Raw genomic sequence first — 20,483 nt, forward strand, 5'->3', positions numbered from 1 at the left:
TATCTCAAGTCAGCAAGATGTTCCTCTTAAGTTATAGTTTAAATTCATTTAATTTACTTTATTTACAATATTTTGTGTGTTCAATATATATATATATATATATATATATATATATATATATATATATATATATATATATATATATATATATATATAAATCTAGCTAGCAGAAATTGGGTAAAATTCCAAACAATGTCCTAGCTATCAATCTTGCTAACAAGTGGAATTGTACAATGTATTGGAGGCAAGTTGCTTCATCCAAACTCAATTCCATATGAAGTAGCTTTATCTTCTTGTCACATTCAAATTTTCTGCCATTTGTTGGACACTAGAGGGCATGGAGGCCTATTAGGCACAGGGTAGTGTGGTAACGTTTTGGAGGGAAAATCAAACAAAGGAAATAAGGGAGGAGGCTAGCATTTGGAGCATATTATAGAACACTGGGCTACTGGGATCATCTGGAAAATTATGGTAGAAGTTTGTGTGGGACTGATTAGACATGCCTGCTCCAGCCCAGTTAATGGCCTAACTGGAGTCCTCAGTTTTGTGGTTTTTGTCCTGGGAAAAATCTTTTGACATGGGCATAGGTAAGGTCAAATTTTTTTTGTGTGTAAATGCACTCTATTTTTAAGTAACTGACTTTGGATTTGTTTTGGTTGTTGTTGTTTGTAACTAAGCTTAACTCACACAAACGTAATACAAGACATTTGAAAACATGCACAGGTGAAAAGACTTGAAAACTGGCCGCTTTCAAATGTGTTGTGTGGGATTTTGTTTATAGGTTGACTCTAAAAATAGTTACCAGGAAAGACCTAGTTGTATGTGCAAAAGGACTGGTCAAGGCTCCCTCACCATCAAATATTGCAAACATTTTTAAGCACAATTACTTACAGTGCATAATATTATTATATGTAAAAGTGAAGAGATGAGGAAAAAACAAGCATGTAGGCCAAGTACATTTGCACAGCTGAAGACTTATTCAACAGAAAAATAGCAAACAATTGCTCTGTCAAAACTGAAAAATTAATTTTTTTAGTATTAAATAAATGGTGGTAAACACATTTTTTGGTTAGATGTTTTTGTTTCAGCCTCATATATAATAGGAAATTTATCTCAAATTTGTCACTGAATTATTATTACAAGACATTACGTGTAGCTAGATTGCACATATTGGTGCTCTATCCTGGGTGAATCCCCTAGTGCCTGATGCAGTCTTTCAGGTGGGTGGTCATGCTGTATGCGTTTGGCTGCTGCTTCTCACCAGTGTATGTGTTGATTGTGTTTTGAGTGGAATTGCATCTGTGCAGTGGTGATTTTTAAGTGTCCTTTTGTGACTAGAAAGGCTCTATATAAATGTAAATATAAATAAATAAATAAATAAATAACTATCTATAAGAGGAAAAACTCTTACAGCCTTTATTCTCATTTTCCATTCCACCTTAAATAACACAGCATCTACATTGTGGTATCTGCTACTGCTGAAAGCCTGATACTTCTGAACCATTAAAAGTGGAATGTAACCTGAAGTATGTGTTATGCTATTCTAATTATCTCCAGCTCCCTATGCAGTGAGTTTTCTTACCTATCTTTTCTTCTTGGTGGTGAGAGCAACAAACTGTACGTCCATGTATATGTGCCTCCTTGGGTATGCGAGTCGTATGGTTGTATCAGGAGTTGTGTAGTGTGAGATACTTGGTCTCTTTAGAAGACTTTAGAAGACTCTTTAGAAGCTGTACATGGCAATTGAGCAAAGCTGAAAGCCTCTTGTGGCTTTGACCTACTTTAGGGCTAACATACCTGTGAACACTAGGAAGCAGAGGAAAGGAAAACCAAGAGAAACAGAGGAACACCTGTTCCTGAAAGGAGGTACAGAGAAGACTCTCTCATCTCTGCAATGCTGCCTCTCAGTTCCTTGGAATAAAGCCCAAACTGACAAGCCGCCAAGCACTGTGGGTCTGTAATCACTGTTGTTCCACACCTCGGCCAGATGTTCCGCCAGGTGAGGAGCGGCACTTTCATCTAAATGACAGCCCTTCATCTGAGACTTGTCAACAAGACCACGCGGCTTAGAACGGCTTGTGATTCCCTGATCAAGAAATGTATGGTTTATGTAATATCCCTTTCCTCTTTTGAAAGTAAAGCGTGGATAAAGACTATGCTCAGCAAGAGCCATAGCTAAACACTCACAGTGATTACATTAACACCCCTCAATAACCTGCATTTTTTTGACAGTAACCAAATGGCTTTTGAGTCTCTGGTGTACAAACAAAAGAATGCAAACCTCATTTCCATAAAGGTTGAGACAGTAGTGTGAAATTCTAATGAAAACAAGGATTAAAATACTCTAGGTGACCTGAACTACATTCAAGACAATACAGAAACAAATGTTTTACTCATATGTTCACTATATGTCCAAACACATTTAGACAAACCTTAAAATCACTAAATACGGTGGACTGAAAAATCCATTCTGGACAAGGGTGGGGGGGTATAAAGGTAATACCATATACTGCTGTACTTAAAAATGTGGAGGTTATCCCAAAATGAGGACTGTATTTCAAAATTATGATGTTGTCAAATATCTGTTAATTTAATCAAACATCTGTTCTTTGTCTGACCAAATTAAGTACATGAGGGAAAAAGATAATTCATTTGCATTTAAGACAGCTGCAGGTTGGGGACACTGTTTGAGCTCACTCACTGCTGATATTGGGTTCTAAAAAAATAACAAGCACAGTAAACCACACCCCCCCCAACCCCAACACACACACAATTGTGGGTTTAGTGCTGATTTGGACTTGAAAAACAGAAAGGAAGCTGAAAACAGACAAAACACACTTTGTGCTGAGGGGCATTAGACTTCATCTTCAGTGTGTGTGATTTGAGCTTCACTTCACTTGAACACAGTCTGTGCTGTGGTGTTTAGCCTTTTAGCTGCCTGCTATGCTTTTAATGTTGCAAAACCTGCCTTATTTGACTTATTTTTTAAGTTTTCTGTTTTTTATTAAGCTGTGTTGGCGTGCATGTGGTTGTGCTGCACTGAGATGAAAACACACCCCCTGACCCCCCACCCCCCCTCAACAATACTGTATACCATCTTAATATTTTGAGAGGGTATGATGGATTAAAGAAAAGTCGACACCCGCACCCCTACTTTGGACACCGGTATTCAGCTGAGCATGTACAGTTTGTGTAAACTCCACCGAAAATCATGAATTTGGGCCATTCTGGAGAAGTTACACATCAGCTTAGTCACCCTGCTCAATGCCAAGGGGTCTAAAGCCTTTCAGCATTGGACTGTGTAGTAGTTTTTTGGAGTGATTAAAGTACTCCATGATAGTTTGATGTGTTGTCTGTGGTCCAGAAGAAATCATATATCATCAGTACGTGTGTCTATAATTGCCAACATTAGTCCATCTGCTGCTCCCCATTTCACCCTGTTTTTCAGTGGCCAGGAACCCTAAAGGGATCAGCCCAGGGCAGGTAGACCACAATCTGTCACCTAAACTTCTAGTTCACAAGTACTCTATGCATGTTTGGCTGTCACTTTGCTCCAGGTTTGAGGGTTTTTTTTAAGTTAAATTTTTAGTTCCTTCAACCTTTTTAATGACTTCTTTTTATTGTTTTGGCCACTTATCTGACTGTCTAGAGTATACTTTATACAATATTTACAGTCTTTGTGCTCGCTGATGCCACTGTTTTGGTGTTATGTTGCTTCTTACGTCTTGATGAGTAGACATAAATGTTCTATCATGATGTATGTTGTGGCTGTGATTTGTAGGCTAACGTGGTTTATCTAACTTGGCTGTGTGTCAGTAGTATTTCAGGATGAGTTCTACTAGCCATCTTTTAGCCACTGGCTGCTGTGTGCTTCCTGGTGTTATTACTGAAGCTCCTCGTCAGCTCAACTGTGATTTTAAAGCATTTGACCTATTTGTCATTTCTTAAGGTAGCACAACTAGTCTTTTCTAACCGGTAGCACAACTCATTACAACACCGGGACTGACTGTGAACAGGAGCAACAGCTCTCGCTGCGGCTTCTCTGCTCCTCTAGAAGGAGCTCCGTGAGAAACAAGTCCTTCGACAAGGCTCGTCTACTCCAGAGACAGAGCAGTCGGCCCACATGGCAGCTCACACCGATCAGAATGAGCTGCGAATGTGCAAAAAAGTGCTGCCAAATACACGTTTGTTTCCTTTTATGTTGAATTTATTCCTTTTTCTGAGCTGCTGAACTGAGATCACATAATTGATTGAGGCATTCATCTTTATTCAAACAGTAAACATGTCTTATGAATGTATGACACAGGATCAAAGGCCCGATTGGACGCAGAAATGGCGAAACATCATGTGTGGCATCACACTTAACAAGCAGATACCAGCAGTTTTGCCAACCATCCTCAGCTTGTAGAGAAAGTATGTCACTTTTCCTGATGTTTTAGGGTTATGCCATGGTATCATTTCAGTATCTGTTTTGAGATATTTAGGGTATCGTATTGAAAATCACAATTTTGGTATTGTGACAAGACTAGATCCATTCCTTTGCATCTGGACCTTAAGCCGACGTGGTTCTAAAGCATTGTGCTCAGTGGACCACTCACTACTGTTGAAAGGCCCTATGATTTCTGACCTGTCTGCCCTGTAAGACTCTGCCCTTTGCATGAATATTAAATTTGCTCTCTTTAAATGATAAAGCAACTCTCATAGCCAACGTCATTATGGACAATAGTCTTGACTACTACAGCAACCAAGTGAATATCTCGCACTGAATGAAGCCAGAACTCCTGAGTGTCAGTATATTGGTAAACCATGTACCACTGGTTGTAGAGGTGGGCTGGCTGTGCTATATCATTCTGCATCTACAGGGTTCATACAGTATCTGTTCATCCTACATCATTTTTCAAATGCCTTACTCTGAAACTTGCTGTGTCAAAGCCCTTAATGGTGTTATTGGTTTACCGCCCACCTAAATCCACTAAATGTGCTCATTCTGCCAATTTTTTAACCTGCTACATTGCTTTGACCTCACTTAACATGTGCTACTCACAGTAAGGAACATATCCTTGATCTGGTTTGCACCACTCTTTGTGTTGCCTTGCCAACCTGCACGTTAATGATTTTCATATTTCTGACCATGGAGCAGTTCTATTTGAACTATTCCTCTCTCTTTAGTCTAAGAGAACTCTCACTCTGTGTAGCATTACTTTTAGAATATTAGAAATATCAGTCTCTCTGTTTTTATGAATACCCAAAATCAAATCCATATTCCAGTCATCTCTTGAGGCCTTGATTAACCTTTATACTAGCATTGTCTCTGGCACACTTGATTTGCATGCCCCTCTTCGAACGCAGGTTGTGTCCCTTCATTACCCTGGTCCCTGGTTTACTGCAGAGCTTGGGCTAATAAAAGTGAAAGGCTTACAATTGGAGCACCTTAGCAGGGAAGCCAAATTGACTGTTCACTCAGTTGCTTATAGAGATCATATTCTTGAGTATAAAACAGCTCTTAAAAGGGCAAAAGCAGATTTGAATTCTACTATGAGCAAGTGCCAGAGAAATCCAATGGTGCTTTTTTCTACAATTAATAAACTGCTGCAGCCTAATAGTTTTCCATTAATCTCTTCCTTTGACCTTTGCTGTGATTTTTATTATTATTTTGGCATTTTTTAATGAGAAGGTTAACATCTATTCAGAGTTTGAACCTTCTATGCGCTCCTTGGACCTCTTAGAGTTTTAGGTTTCTGGTTGATATCAAAACATGGATGGCTAAGAATTTCCTTAAATTAAACAGTAATAAATCTGAACCCATTCTTATTGCATTCCCTTCCAACTTTTAAGAAAATTTATCAACCTACATGGGCTATCCCAGGTTTCATTACATCCTCTATGGCCTAGGTCTGCAATCTTGGTGTTATTTTGGACTCTGCTCTTTCTATGATATCTCATATCAACAACATAATTAAAATGGCCTTTTTCCGCACATAAAAAAATGTCTTGATTGTGCCCTTTTCTTCCGGGACTTGGTAGCTGAACCCCTTATACATGCATTAATCACTTCAAGACTGTATTTTTGCCATTTTTGTCCTAGTTGGGCTCCCTACAAGTCTAAAAAAACCCAGTACATGCAGTATTCTGCTGCAAGAGTTCTGACTGACACCAGATTCTGGGAACACATTAGTCCTAAGTTAAAAGACCTGCACTGGCTTCCATTCCAGCACCACATTCAGTACAAAATACTACTTCTGGTTTATGAATATTTATATGGCCTAGGTCCTGATTACCTTTAGTCACTGTTGTCCATTTATTGTCCTTTAAACTTACTCCGGTCTGCTGATGCCCATTTGCTGTCTGTACTTCCCACCAGGTTATGTATGCATGCTTTTGGTATTGTAGATCCATAGAACTCCATCCCTTTGTATATTCGTACATGCCCATCACCAAGCAATAGTTCTGGCACTGTATAAGATTCTTATTGTTTAACAGTTGATATGGTAAAAAAAATATCTGTTGTGAGATTAGTTTATTTTCATGGTAGATGAATGTGTATTTTATTCTGGAAGAACAATATTAGACATTAGAGGTGTGTTTTTCCCAACACCTTTATATGATGCCTTATTTTGTCTGTTCATATAGCTCATATATCTCAATGCATTAACTCACCAAGGAAGTTGTTCTTCAACATGAATGATGCTTTTGAACCAGCAACAAAAGGGAATATGCATAATTATTAGTTACTTCTACATATTGTAAAAATGACAATTTGTAAAAATTCCTCCAGAGTGGTGTCAGCAGTCCACATTAAAACATTTTGATTTAAAACCTTAAAACCTTTTGATGTATTTTTAACAATCAGTCATTGACTTTGTTTACAATGAACCATTTCAAGTCAAACCAAACTATTTATTTTCTTTTGCTGTAGATTTAAACATTCTTAAAAATAGTTTTTCATTCATTGTGTTTTCTGGGGCTGTGTTCAATGTGACAAAATATGTATTGGCCACTTTTCTCCACTGTTCACTGTTCAGTAGGACAGCTTGGTTCTCAGCAAAAATTTAAAAAGTGTATCATTTGTATATCAGCATGACCTGAAGCTGCTGTAAACAGTGGATAAACCAGGACTCTGTCCTGACTTTATCCATTTATCTGTAGCTCAGGAACTGGATGAAGGATGAAGCAACAGATGAGCTATGTACATCTACAAGATAGAGCAACAATATATGTGTGTCTAATACATTGGACAGTAAGAGCACAGACTGTTTAAAAACTCAAGCAGCACTGCTGTGTCTGATTCAGATTTCCAGTGTATATTTTAGCACCACTGGCAGAACCAATGTTTTCCATGAGATGCTTTTTAGAAAGGAATCAATCTAACCATTAATAGCAGATGCATTTGTTCAAGTAAACCACCACACATTTGCATCCAGAGCTCCCTTAGGAGCTTAAACAGAAGACAAATGTAAAATAAGCAAAGTGTGTGAATGTCTACCATCTGTGGCACCGGAATACATCGTGTGCAGGGGTGACTGCTTGTTTTTATTCCATCAAAATCCTTTCAAACATTCAAACGTACTGCTGTAATGTTTATTTTAATGATCCGTGTAAATAGCAGAATGGTGGGAGGGAGAGGGCAGTTGTTAGCATGGACAAAATCAACTGTATGGGGCCCAAAAAATATTTAAGTCTCATGTGTCTGACAGCACACCCAGAATTGTTTCTCCATTGTCTCAGATCAAGAACCACAACAGAAATCCATTTCTGACAGTAAAGAAAGTGAGTTATTTTGTATTTTACACGTAGGCGTACTACAGGGTTCAGTACTAGGCTGTTGTTTGTTTTCCACTGCTACACAGAGTAATGGTGGGGAAAACTTTTTACCTCCCAGTCAACATTTTTCTCTGAAGATTTCCTTTATATTGTGGGAGCTTAGCATCACTCCTTTAACCACATGTGTAGCTGTTCCAGAGAGTTCAATATATTTTTGTGAAGTTGGTGGAGTTTGCAGTATTCTGTTGGTGTAAAAGACAGCACTGAACAGTTGGACCCATTCAATAAGTTTGAGAATCAGCTAAAGGTGTGTGAAGGGGTGTGTATTCAGAAACATGAGGTGAGTCCAAAGCAAATATACTGGGCCCCATGGTCAACTGTTAGAAGTGTGGTAAGCAAGCTTCAAAAATATATTCTCATGTGTCATTGGGTGATAATTGTGTTTTGGTGTTATCTTTAAAATGGGATCCACATAACACTCAATACTTGGACAGCTGGAGAAACAAAACAGTACCTGACTGTGTCAAAAAAGGACCAGAGTCTACATGTTTACTGTACAATAAAACAGCACACAATGTGCAATACTGGGCAAATGTAAATAACAGACACTATAATATACAACTAACACAAAACAAAATCATACAAACAAAATGTTACAATAAAACAAGCCCGCATATATATATATATATATATATATATATATATATATATATATATATTTCATCTCGACTGAAAAATAGCATACATATACAGATTCTATAATAACACATACGGTAAAATAAAATACACTCAGGATACAATTAAAACACACAGGCACATAATAAACACACACAGTGTACAACACACTTGAGCAACTCCTAGGTGATAGAAGGGCTAAGTCAGATTTGAGTGTTTTGATGTCTCAGCATGTCTGTCAGAGACTTTTTGGCAGCTCCCCTGGTCCTTAGTCTAAATCTTGCTCTGGATATGACAAGGCTGTGCTTGAGGCAGAAAAATGTCAAAGAAAGAGTGAAAAAGAAAAAAAAATTAAAGAGAAAAGAGGGAAACTATTCAACAATCACAGTACAGTTTTTCATCAAAGAGAAACCTGCCTTAAAAGAATTTCATTTACTGTAAAACCAGTCAAACTCAAAACTATATCATGGCTATAATATGGTGATATATATATATATATGTATATATATATATATATATATATATATATATATATATATATATATATATATATATATATATATATATATATGCAGATATTTTGTAAAAATAGGGTTTATAGTGCCTAGGAGCACTGTAGAGATTCCCCAGTGATTGTATAGCATTCACTGTATGACCAAAGTTTGTGGACACATGCTTTTCTCAAACATTTTGTCAGATTGTAATAAATGCGTAAGTAACAGCTCAGAAGGGCTTTGTGCCAGATTGCTGTGATTATTTAAATGCTTAATTTGCAAAAGCTTTAGTGCAAAAAAGTCCTAATATAGTTTTTATCATAAAACCCACAATGTTGCATAAAGCAGGATTAAAAATCTGTGCTTGCAGACCTATATTTAAAAGAGTTTTTTTGTTTTTCTTCAAACACTGAAAAATGTTATACATGAAATGCCTGGGCTACACAGCCAGGTAATTATTAGTCTTAACTGATGCTCAAATACTGCAACAACGGCATTGTAAACGTAAAGCTTTTTATTTATTTATTTATTTTATTATTATTATTATTATTTTTTTTTTTGCACATTGCTTTGAAATATACTTCTAAAAGTGATTGTACAACTGATCGGTTTTGATACTGCAGTGTGTGCTAAAAATTGACAATCGAGCACATGATTTAAACTTGTAAGGAATAGCGATTCAGTGTTAAAACTTCACAACTGGGCAAAGGTCAGTGGGGGGACCACTTTTACACACTCTTGTGGCAAGACCTAGTGTATAATCAAACCACACATGTAATCATTTACATACCTGCCTGAGACATTACTGAATGCTGAGATTTGCAGGAGTGAGGGTGCTTTAATTTTTTATTTATTTTTTATTTTTTTAATTTCTGTAATTTTTGCCAGTGGGTGTAACTGACATTACAGAATAGGCAGTTAGTGTTGTTTTTTTAAGTGTGTTGAAATGTCTGATCTTAATGCATTTTATCTGTGACAATTACTGCTGCAGTTGGGTTGTCAAAACAGAACTGCAGCGGAACTACTCATTTATAACCTACAAAGGAGATCATTTTATATTTTATGGTGTAGCATATTGTATTAAATCTTGTGTGCCACCGCTCCGTCTAATACTGAATACCTCAATGGAAAATGACCTTATGCTTAGTATCAGGATTTCCTTCTTTCACCTGAACACCCGCCATTGCACTCCTACACACACAGCCACATACAGAAAAAGAATATTAACAGTAATGAGGGGGTCCATGTGTGGTATGTTAGGACAGAGGTCTGCAGTGTGAAACTGCTGCCCTTGCATTCTCACATTCCTTGCATGGGGGTATGGACCTGTGCTGCTTTCCTGGAATCAGAACATTTCACTCCAAACAATGCCTCCCTACAGCTCCTGTAACGCGAGCAGGGAGAATTAGACACTGAATTGTAGTGTGTGTGTTTGTGCAAAAATAAACCAGGAACATGTGATTCCACTTACTGAGGTATGGACATGAGAGATTTAAAAGAGAAATGGCTTTGTAAAGCCTTACACCTCAATTTAATTTAACTGTTCACACATCATTATGGGATACTCTAGTTATTTTATATAGTTTTATACAAACCCCATTTCCAGAAAGTTGGAAACCTGTGTAAAATATAAACAAAAACATAATGCAATGATTTAAACCCTATATTAAGCGCTCTGACTCGGCGTTTGACTCACGGAGCAGTGGAATAATCAAGGAGAGTGCTTGAACTCTCATGTTGTCACAGTTGAGGGAGGATGAGGACGTACACACAAGGAATATTTATTTATTTAAACAAAACCAAGGCAAACACAACAAACAGAAAACTAACAGGAGCAGGGAGGCAAGAAAACAAACTAGAACTCAGTGGAACAAAACTAGGACAGGAACATAACTGAACTGGTGGTAATGTGAAAGAAAACAGACAAAGAAACACATCTACACACACAAGAACCGACAAGGGAACACTGAAACAAAGGGACTATATATACACAGAGCACTGACAGGGAACACCTGGAGACAGTAACGAGAGGGCAGGACTTCAAAGGAGATGTTGACGAGAGGGCGGAGCTAAGGCGGGACTAGGGCAGTGACAGGAAGAATAAACAGAGCCATGTGCTAAATGAGCACATGGCTAGGAAAACAAACAGGACGTGACAGATGCCCCCTCCAAAACTCACAACTCCCAGGGCGCGTAAACCTAGAACCCCCAGGAGCTGGTGCAGGAGAGGAGCTAGGAAAACAAGACAAGAAACCAACTGGAGACAGGACTCAGGACAAGACAGGAGCATGCACAGAAAATGGAGATGGGAACATGAAAAGACTGGAAACTAGGCTCTAGACAGGACAGGGGACTGACAAAGGGGAGCATCGGGAGACAGAACTTGAGACCAGACAGGAGACTGAACAGGGGAATAGACAGGAGACAAGACACGCGACTAGAATTTAGACTTGACTCAAGACAGGACAGGGGCAGAAACAGGAGACTGAACACCATACTGAACCAAGGACTGGAAGGGAGATTGACCTGAGGACAAGAGACTAGACTGAAACGGACACTGGACAGGACTAGAAACAGGAGACGGGACTCGGGACAAGACAGAGGACAGAAATGGAGGCTGGACTGGAGACTAAAACAAAGACAAGACAGAACTAGAGATGGGTGACAAAGCACTGGACTGAAGAGAGGAACGAACAAGACTAGAACTAAGAGAATGGACGGGGGACAGGACAGGAGCAGAGACAGGTGACAAGACACTGGACTGGAGAGAGACAGAAACATTAGACTGGACACTGGATGGGTACGGGGACTGGACATGATTAGAAGTAGGGGAATGAAATGGAGATAGGACAGGTGATGGGACTGGGTGCTGGGAATGGACAGGAGAAGAGAGAGGAGACAGAACAATGGACTGAAAATGATTTGGCAGGGGGACTGGGACTAGGACATTTACAGGGACAGACTAACACAGGGACAGGAACAGAGACAAAGGCAGACACAGGTACAGGGACTTGGATAGAGACAGGAACCAGGACAGGAACAGACAGGGGAACCAAAATAACAGGAGGGTACCCAGGACTGGCAAAAGTCTGTGGGGAAGCCTGAGGTACCAGCCTGGGCACAACAAACAGATAACTAACAGGAGCAGGGAGGCAAGAAAACAAACTAGAACTCAGTGGAACAAAACTAGGACAGGAACCTAACTGTGAACTGGTGGTAATGTGAAAGAAAACAGACAAAGAAACACATCTACACACACAAGAACCGACAAAGGAACATTGAAACAAAGGGACTATATATACACAGAGCACTGACAGGGAACACCTGGAGACAATAACGAGAGGGCAGGACTTCAAAGGAGACTCTGGTGAGAGGGCGGAGCTAAGGCGCGACTAGGCCGGAGACAGGACGAATAAACAGAGCCATGTGCTAAATGAGCACATGGCGAGGAAAACAAACACAGAACGTGACACACGTGGGGAATACAAATCAAATTTATTTATATAGCATCTTTTACAACTGATGTCACAAAGCAGCTTCATATATTTATGTTATTATTAACACTTGGCTGAGGGGGACTTGGACAAGTTTGTGATATGCCACTGGCAAGTCGACATTAATTTATTGTTAAACGGGCTGTTTATTATTAATATACACCAATTACAAATTCAAATGCAGCTTATAGGCTAATAGTATAAATAAAAAATAGATATACATTAAGAAAAATATATACATTAAGAAAAAATAAATACATTATATTAAATATTGTTCACAAGTCTCAAATCCAAGTTGAGTCAGAGTCGTTTGAAGGTGAGTCTTAAGTGGAGTCTAGAGTCTCCACTTTTTGTGGCCGAGTCTCTGACACAAGTCCCCATCGCTGGAATAGGGGTGTACCAAAAAAAAAAAAGCCAGTTTATCAGAAACTACCACATGGGTGCATTTATAATGCTTATAGTCATTGATGTACCTCAAGGGTTGTTGAATAATAAGTAGTCATACCTTATAATTCTATACACTTCTCTCAGCTCCACTTACCCTACAACCTAAAGTTCATCAGTTGTTCGGCATATTTTGTTTGCACCATTTCACCCTGCTCTTCAATGGTCAGGAACCGCACAGACACTGATATTATGGTGGTGTGTTAGTATGTGTTGTGCTGTAATGAGTGGGTCAGACACAGCAGTGCTGCTGGAGTTTTTAAACACTGCATCCACTCACTGTCCTCCGTAGTAGACACACCTACCTTGTTGGTCACTTTGTAGATGTAAAGTCAGAGACAGTTGTTTATCTGTTGCTGCACAGTTTGGGTTGGTTGTCCTCTAGTCTTTCATCAGTGGACATAGAATGCTATTGGCTGGTTATATTCGGTTGAACAATTCTCAGTCCAGCAGTGACAGCACCACTGCTGTGTCGGATCCACTTGTTTCAGCACGACACATGATAACACTTTACATCAATCACTACTGCACTGAAAATGATCCACCATGAAAATCATGCCTAATCTGTGGTGGCCCTCTGGGGGTCTTGACCATTGAAAAATAGGGCGAATCTGGGCAAACAATGTATACAGAGCAACAAATGGTCTACAGTCTTTAATTGTAGAGCTACTAAGTGTTCTTGTGTGGTCAGTGGAACTGAGAGAATGGGCAGTGAGGGTAGACTCAAGGAGGTAATGATAATGTTTTGCTGTAATGTTTATAGTGTTTGTTATAATGGGTTATAAACAACAAGATTTACTCTTGTTGTTTTATAAAATTTATTTTAAGCACTTACACAGGTTAAAGTCAGACATAATATATTGTGTGTCTTATGAGTGCATTTAGATAGTCATTATTGCACAAATCAAGGACCGCATGCAGTCCCTAGAGTTTATGGGATTAGTCTAAAGATAATTTACTGTCCCTCAGAGACTTGTAAGGTACTTCTGAGAAAGGATGATTAATTTTCCTAGAACCCTTTTTTCTTACTACTGTTTGTTTGTGCTTCTAAGATTTTACAGACACTACAAATAGAGGCTCAAAGGTTAGTGATTAATCAGTAATTTGATTTATGGCCACCAGATCCAGTTTTTCTAAATGTAAATGAATGAAAAGTATGTCATATTTTTCAAAATAAATTCTCCTGGGTGGCACGGAAGTGCAGCAGGTAGTGTCGCAGTCACACAGCTCCAGGGGACTGACATCTAACGTCAAAATTATCATCTTTGAATTTTCTAAACCAGAACTGACATACATTTGGATACCGGTATAATCTAGAACAAATCCATTGTTTTGCAGTGGTTTTCTCTTAATAGAAATAAATTCTACTACTTAAATTCAAGGTTACTTTTTGTTGAATAAAATATTTGATTAATAATTAATTATAATAATTTCATTCTTTCTTTCATGCATTCGTTCATTTTCTATAGCTGCTTTACCACATGGAAGATTTCGGTGGGTCTAAAACTCATCTGGAATCATCAGTGTCAGTGCTGCAAAAATCTCAGTGATTTTACTTGAATGGAGAATAAAGTCTGCTTCTGTGGAAGCTGCAGAATATTGTAATGATCTGCTGCCTCTGAGGCAGATTCTGAAGTACATTCCTTCACTATTTATTTATATATTATTTATTTTAAGTTATGGCTGCTGAATCTGAAGGAGCTACAGAATGTTATTCAGTAATGCTCTGCTGCCTCTGAAGAACCAGAGCATTATTGTAGGTCATTCTGCAGATTCTTCAGAGGCAGCAGTCATAAATCAAGTTTGCAAACTCTACTTCTTTAGAATCTCTCAGAGGCAGCAGAGAATTCTGAGGTTTCCTCAGAGGCACCGAGATGTATTATCCTCCATTTAAGCAAAACTAAATACTTAAGTATTTGCAACACTTCTAACAAGTTATGAAACAGAACAGTACAGTATATTTCACATGCATTTTTTCCAAAGTTAGTTCTGGTGGTCAGAGCAGGCAAACCACTGGTTTATGGTGTGGTATTTGAAAATCTCCATCCAATCCATTTTAACCAATCATATTCATCTCTGCCTATTGGCTGGTGATCAATTATGTTGCTTGCACTGCCTAGATAACCAGTTTGAGTAGTGATTTTGTGCACATGCTATGGAAGTGTGACTGAAGACATGTGCTCAGTGTCAAATGTTGTATAGAAATCTATAAAGCCCACTGCATTATTGGTGGAACATTGCTGAAATCAGGTTCCTTGCCAATGTTCTTATAGTTGAATATCATCAGATCCTATCAGCAATGTTTCAACATCTGGTGTAATGTCTTTCCAGGAGGGTAGAGGCTGTTACTGCTGCAGATTTGGCCATTAAGTGTGCAGAGCATGGCTGAGGTCAAATTCTGCCATCTGTTAACTCCATATCAGCCTCTACACCAAGAGCTTGACGTTTCACCTACGCAATACTGGAGGTGGGGTGTGTGTGTGTGTGTTTGTGTGTGTGTGTGTGTGTGTGTGGGGAGGGGGTGTCATTTGGAGCAAGTGTCAAGAAAGGAATCTGGTCCATCAGCCCCAATAAACCTGGCCAAGAGATGCGTAGGATTTAAGAGGCCCAATTTTTTTTTTCCTTGGAGATGGAGAAAGCAGGCAATTTTTTAGCTTTCCCTCTTGTGGTGTTGCATCTCCAGATCTGGAGGCTGTGTCTTCTCCCCGAGAGAATTACAGCCACCCTCTCTGTGCTTATCTTGTGGTTGTCTAAGCGTCCAGAGATCATTTGGCCAAACGAGGCTCAGGCGCACACACTGTACATCTTCATAACCCAGTGCAGCCGGCCAAATGACGTCAAGGCTGAGGGATCCAGCAAAGGATGAGGCACGTTTCTCACAGGAACAAATGTCATCATCCCCCCCCCTCTCTCTCTCTCTCTCTCTCAAACTCACATTTTTTTCTCTCCCATGCCCCTCCTATTTTCTCTCTCTCTCTCTCTCTCTCATGGAGTGAATTTTGTGTAAAACGTTTTAAAAAAGCAAAAATAAATCTGCAAAAAAAAAATCTAGAATAAAGAGAAGAAAGTATATATTGTCAATGCAAAACAGAAAATATATTTCAAAAGTACATATTTAAAATATACTTGGTTACCTTTTTAAACTTTGCAGTTATTTGATACTGATTTTTGTTTGTATTTTACCAGTCGCTGCTTTTTTTTTTTTTTCTTTGCTTCTGCTTCATTTGTTTTGCTTCTGAGTTCTGAAACAAATTTCATGTGTAGGAGGGTCTTAGAGGAAGGCGTTCACCTTGAATCTCAGTTGGTCACTGATGGGTACTCTGAAATCGCCTCTATTTACCATCCAATGCAAGGTTTGTGGTGTAATGTGGAAGCAGGTAAAATGGAAGGTCGCAGGAACAAATTTGTTTTATTTGTGTCCAAAGGAAAAATGACAAGGGCACATGACCAGAAGGGAAAATTAAAATAGAAAACAAAACCAAACAGGCATTAAAGTAGGATATTTAAGTTAGATTACACATTTATAAATGGTTTAAAAATCAGTTTATTAATGGTTATTAGATTGCAAACACATACAACTAATTTATAACCATTAATAAACAGACTGTTAAACTAGGGCTGCAAAAACCTATCAATTAAATCGATTAAAATCGATTGTTAAAATAGTTGGCAACTAATTTAATAATCGATTAGGTGGGTCTAAGTTATTATACACATAGGTACAGTCGCTACACGTGACGAACTCTGGAAGAAGGGTTTGAAAAATGGCGGAGGCGGTCACAGCTGAGGATAATGTTAGCACAAGCTGAGAGAAAAATGTACGACTCAAGTCATCAAAAGTATGGGAGCACTTTACATTAACGCCTTCAAGGAACAGTGTTAGGTGCAAAATGTGCACAGCAGCATAACATCACTGCATGAGCATCTGAAAATGAACACTAAAGAGCCTGCTAGAGTAGTTAAACAACACTTTTTTTCTTAGTACATTGATATTACCCCCCCCCCTCCAAGTTTTCTCTTCCACCTTAAATGTGTCAATGCTCGACCAGCAGTTCCAAAACAGGCCGTAGTTTTAGTCGGGCTAACGTTAGCGACTACATTCAGAGTAAAAAAAAAAAATCCAAACATTTTTTAAAATAATATATTTAAAACCTTTTTCAAGGTCTTTTCTGACTGGCATTGCGTGTTAGTGTTTGAGTATCACAGCCAAGTGTATATTACATTATAAGTGTGTATTACATTACATACACTGTGTTAAATATTGATAAATATAAAATGAATGTAACGGTTGGGTTAATTCTTCATGTAAACACTAATTCTTAATAATGGTAGGTTGTGTATTCCTTATAAAATTACAATATTATTTCTCTAAAATCTTAAATATCTTAACCATATCTGATCATATGTGTTAGATGAATTTCCCTTTTATTCTCAGCACATGGCAGCATCACCCAATATCCATTTATGTCATTTCAATTTGCCTGCATTGTCTGCATTTTAGATCAGTAGTTATTAACTTAAAAAAGATGTATGTTCATATCTACACTTTCTTTCTCACCTCAGATAAAAACAGCCCAGCATTGCTGACTATGTTTTGAAGAAGATCTGCACACTACAGCAAGCAGCTGTTCTCACTGATGGTATCCTGAATATGCTAGTAACAGACAGGAAACCAAATTTGGCTTGTCTTCCTTTTTATCCGATTAATAATTGATTAATCGAAAAAATAATTGACAGATTAATCGATTATCAAAATAATCATTAGTTGCAGCCCCATGTTAAACCATTTGTAAACCTAAGTGTAGTCATTCTAAATTGGTACCCCAAGGCAACACACACCAAAAAGAAAAGTAAAAAAATATTAAACAATACAATGTACAGACAGGACAGTGGCAAAGTGCATATGTATGCAAGGCATGGAACAAGGTGCACCAGAGGCCAGTCCATAACCACAGCTACCAAGCACTCCCAGGGGTAACACACAAAAAGGGTGGGGCAAGAGAGAAGCACATGGTCATTGGAGTATTCCACTAAACAGGATTTCTCAGTTTAGCCAGATAACTTAATCCCCAAATCAAATTTGTTCAATAGAAAAAGAGGGACATTGCTAATGGACAATTCTCAACTCTGAACTCATAAATCCAGTCAAACAGTCCCTTGGAACACATGGCAAGTAAATGAGGACAAGAAAAAACACAGAAGAGCAAAACAGCAGAAGAGTACAATAGTTTTTAGTTTGCCCTGAATGATGGTTATCATGTAGGCAGAGAAAAATACTACCACTTCATCCAGTTCAGGGTCAAGGTGGGTCCACATCCTACCCGAAATCATTGAGTCCCAGGCAGGGACACACCCTGGACATCCCACACACAACCAGTCCAGAAATAAACAAAGATTATATATATATATGTATGTATGTATGTATGTCTGTGTCTATGTGTCTATGTGTGTGTGTGTGTGTGTGTGTGTGTTTGTGTGTGTGTGTGTGTGTGTTCCCACTTTGTGCATGGTGATGTTTTTGCTGGTCTAAAGGGCAAAATAAAAAGTCTCAAAACAATGACAGATAAGTTAGCACACTGTGTATCTGTGTACTGATTTATAAATGAGCTCTCTTTCATATAATGACCTGATCTGAGATCATTTCACTTGCTAAGTGAGTTCTGTGCTTTCACCAGCTGTCTCAACCGCTGGCTTTCCTCTGGCCTCTGCTGACGTCTAAAGCCCTGGACGTGTGAGAGTGTCTCTGGGACTTCAGCCGGGCCATCCATCATCCACACGAGAACGGTTGCATAATTCTATTTACACACGGAGAGACTGTGGGCTTATGTCATCGCCCTTGGATTACCACAACACAGAAAGAGACAGAGACTATGATGAAAGGGGAGAACACTCCTACTGTCCTCCTCAAACTGTAGCCTCCTTAAATCACTGGACCATGTCAACAAAACTCGTAAACATTTCTGGGCTAGATAATTCATTTGGCTATATGTCAGCCTTAGAGGACACTCCTGCACTTTGTCAGTGGTAGCAACTTGTAGAAACAAAGGTAATTGCAGAGGTCTGAGTTATTGCTTCGTTCCCTATTGTGGGTTCTTTTTTTTTTTTTTCAAACTCTAGATTATTCCTATAATGTAGGTTAGATTTCCCAAGTGGTCCAACCATCTAAGGGTTGGCCCTACTGCTTGGAGGTCGCCAGCTCAACTCTCTCCCATTATGCTTCCCCACGTAAGCAATGCTAGCAAGTGTTATTAGTGCTCTCCTCCAAGCGTGTTAAACTATCCATTCACTTGGTAATGTAATGTGCAATTATTTGTCATTGTACAATGTGGCTTCCGCATTTAACTCAACTGTGGCAGTGAACACACAAACACACTAGGGGCTGTGAACACACACCCAGACAGGGGGGCAGCCATCCCTGGCACCTGGGGAGCAGTTGTGGTTTCAGTGCCTTGCTCAAAGGCACTTCAGCTGTGGATGTTCCTGCCAGTCTTGTGGATTGGTACGGCAACCTTCCGGTACCAAGCCCGGTCCTCTAACTTTTAGGCCATGGCTGCACATGCAGCCTCTGGCTTCATATGACTTGGGGATGATGTGTCAGGTTTCCCCCTCCCTGAGAATTTCAAATACTGTCCTGTAAGAGTAACACAAGTTTTCTACCATACTTAAGACGTTATATAGTGTGTTTTCTACAGTGCTGTGCCCAGAGTAACAACAATATTGAAGGATTTCAGTCCAATGCTCAGGCTTTCTCTCTCTTTCTGCTTTGCTTACTGAGCTGCGGCTTAGAAACGACATTTGGAGGTTTGTAGACAGCAGAGAGACCTCCAAATGTTGAAAAGCATGAAACAAGTTGGAAATGTTGCTTTATTTCTGCTCCAAAGGTGGGTAAAAAAAACTTATTTTTGTTGTTTAAGATTACTAAAGTTGGACCAGACTCCAAATTCCAGAGGTTGCTAACTACATAAAAGTAAACACAGGCCTAAAGTTCTACAAAACTAAATAAATGAGTATTTGTTGTAATTCAAACAGTGAATAAAATCTTAGACAAGTAACACTTCAGCCACTTAGACCAGTTCCAACATTCAACATTTAATACAATGAGATGTGTCTGGCAAACAAAATTTAGCATATAGAGTCTCACAGTGTTAATCAATTTGTTCATAAAGTGTGCAAAGACACTGAGTGCTTGGAAATGAATTGCATAACTCACCTCATGATGTATGCACTTATTCAGTAATATTTTCCTTTGTTGGCAACTGCTGTTACATGTTACTGTACAACTCAGTGCCATAATTGTAAGTGAGCAGTCATTTATTGACTAAACGAGGAAGTTATATTTTGGGAAATGCCCCTTTCACACTCTGTTGCAATACCTTTGAGGAAGTACCCATTCTTCTGGGCTCAGCTGTAGTGGATTTTGTCATCTGACGTCAGAAGCTGAGTTCATTAATTTTCTTGTGGCTGAATGCAATCAGAGCCATGCACTGTTCCAATGTCCAGTTTAAAGATTTGTCTAAACAATAGAAGCTAATGGTGAATCAATGACGGACACCCCCTGAATTCAAGTGCCCACACATGAATGACCATATAGTGTACATTATTTTATCTCCCATTA

The 20,483-nt window shown here is 38.8% G+C and overlaps 1 long non-coding RNA gene across 1 annotated transcript in view; it reads left to right on the forward strand.

The window, feature by feature from the left end:
* Nucleotides 1-404: 404 nt before the first annotated feature.
* LOC136674994 (uncharacterized) overlaps nucleotides 405-20,483 on the forward strand; it is a 100,312-nt gene continuing 80,233 nt past the window's right edge. Inside the window, exon 1 of the long non-coding RNA XR_010796125.1 lies at nucleotides 405-587. This is a non-coding gene — a long non-coding RNA (uncharacterized lncRNA). The remainder of the gene's footprint in view (nucleotides 588-20,483) is intronic.

This window comes from Hoplias malabaricus, chromosome 2 (genome assembly GCF_029633855.1).
Source record: "Hoplias malabaricus isolate fHopMal1 chromosome 2, fHopMal1.hap1, whole genome shotgun sequence".
NCBI lineage: Eukaryota > Metazoa > Chordata > Actinopteri > Characiformes > Erythrinidae > Hoplias > Hoplias malabaricus.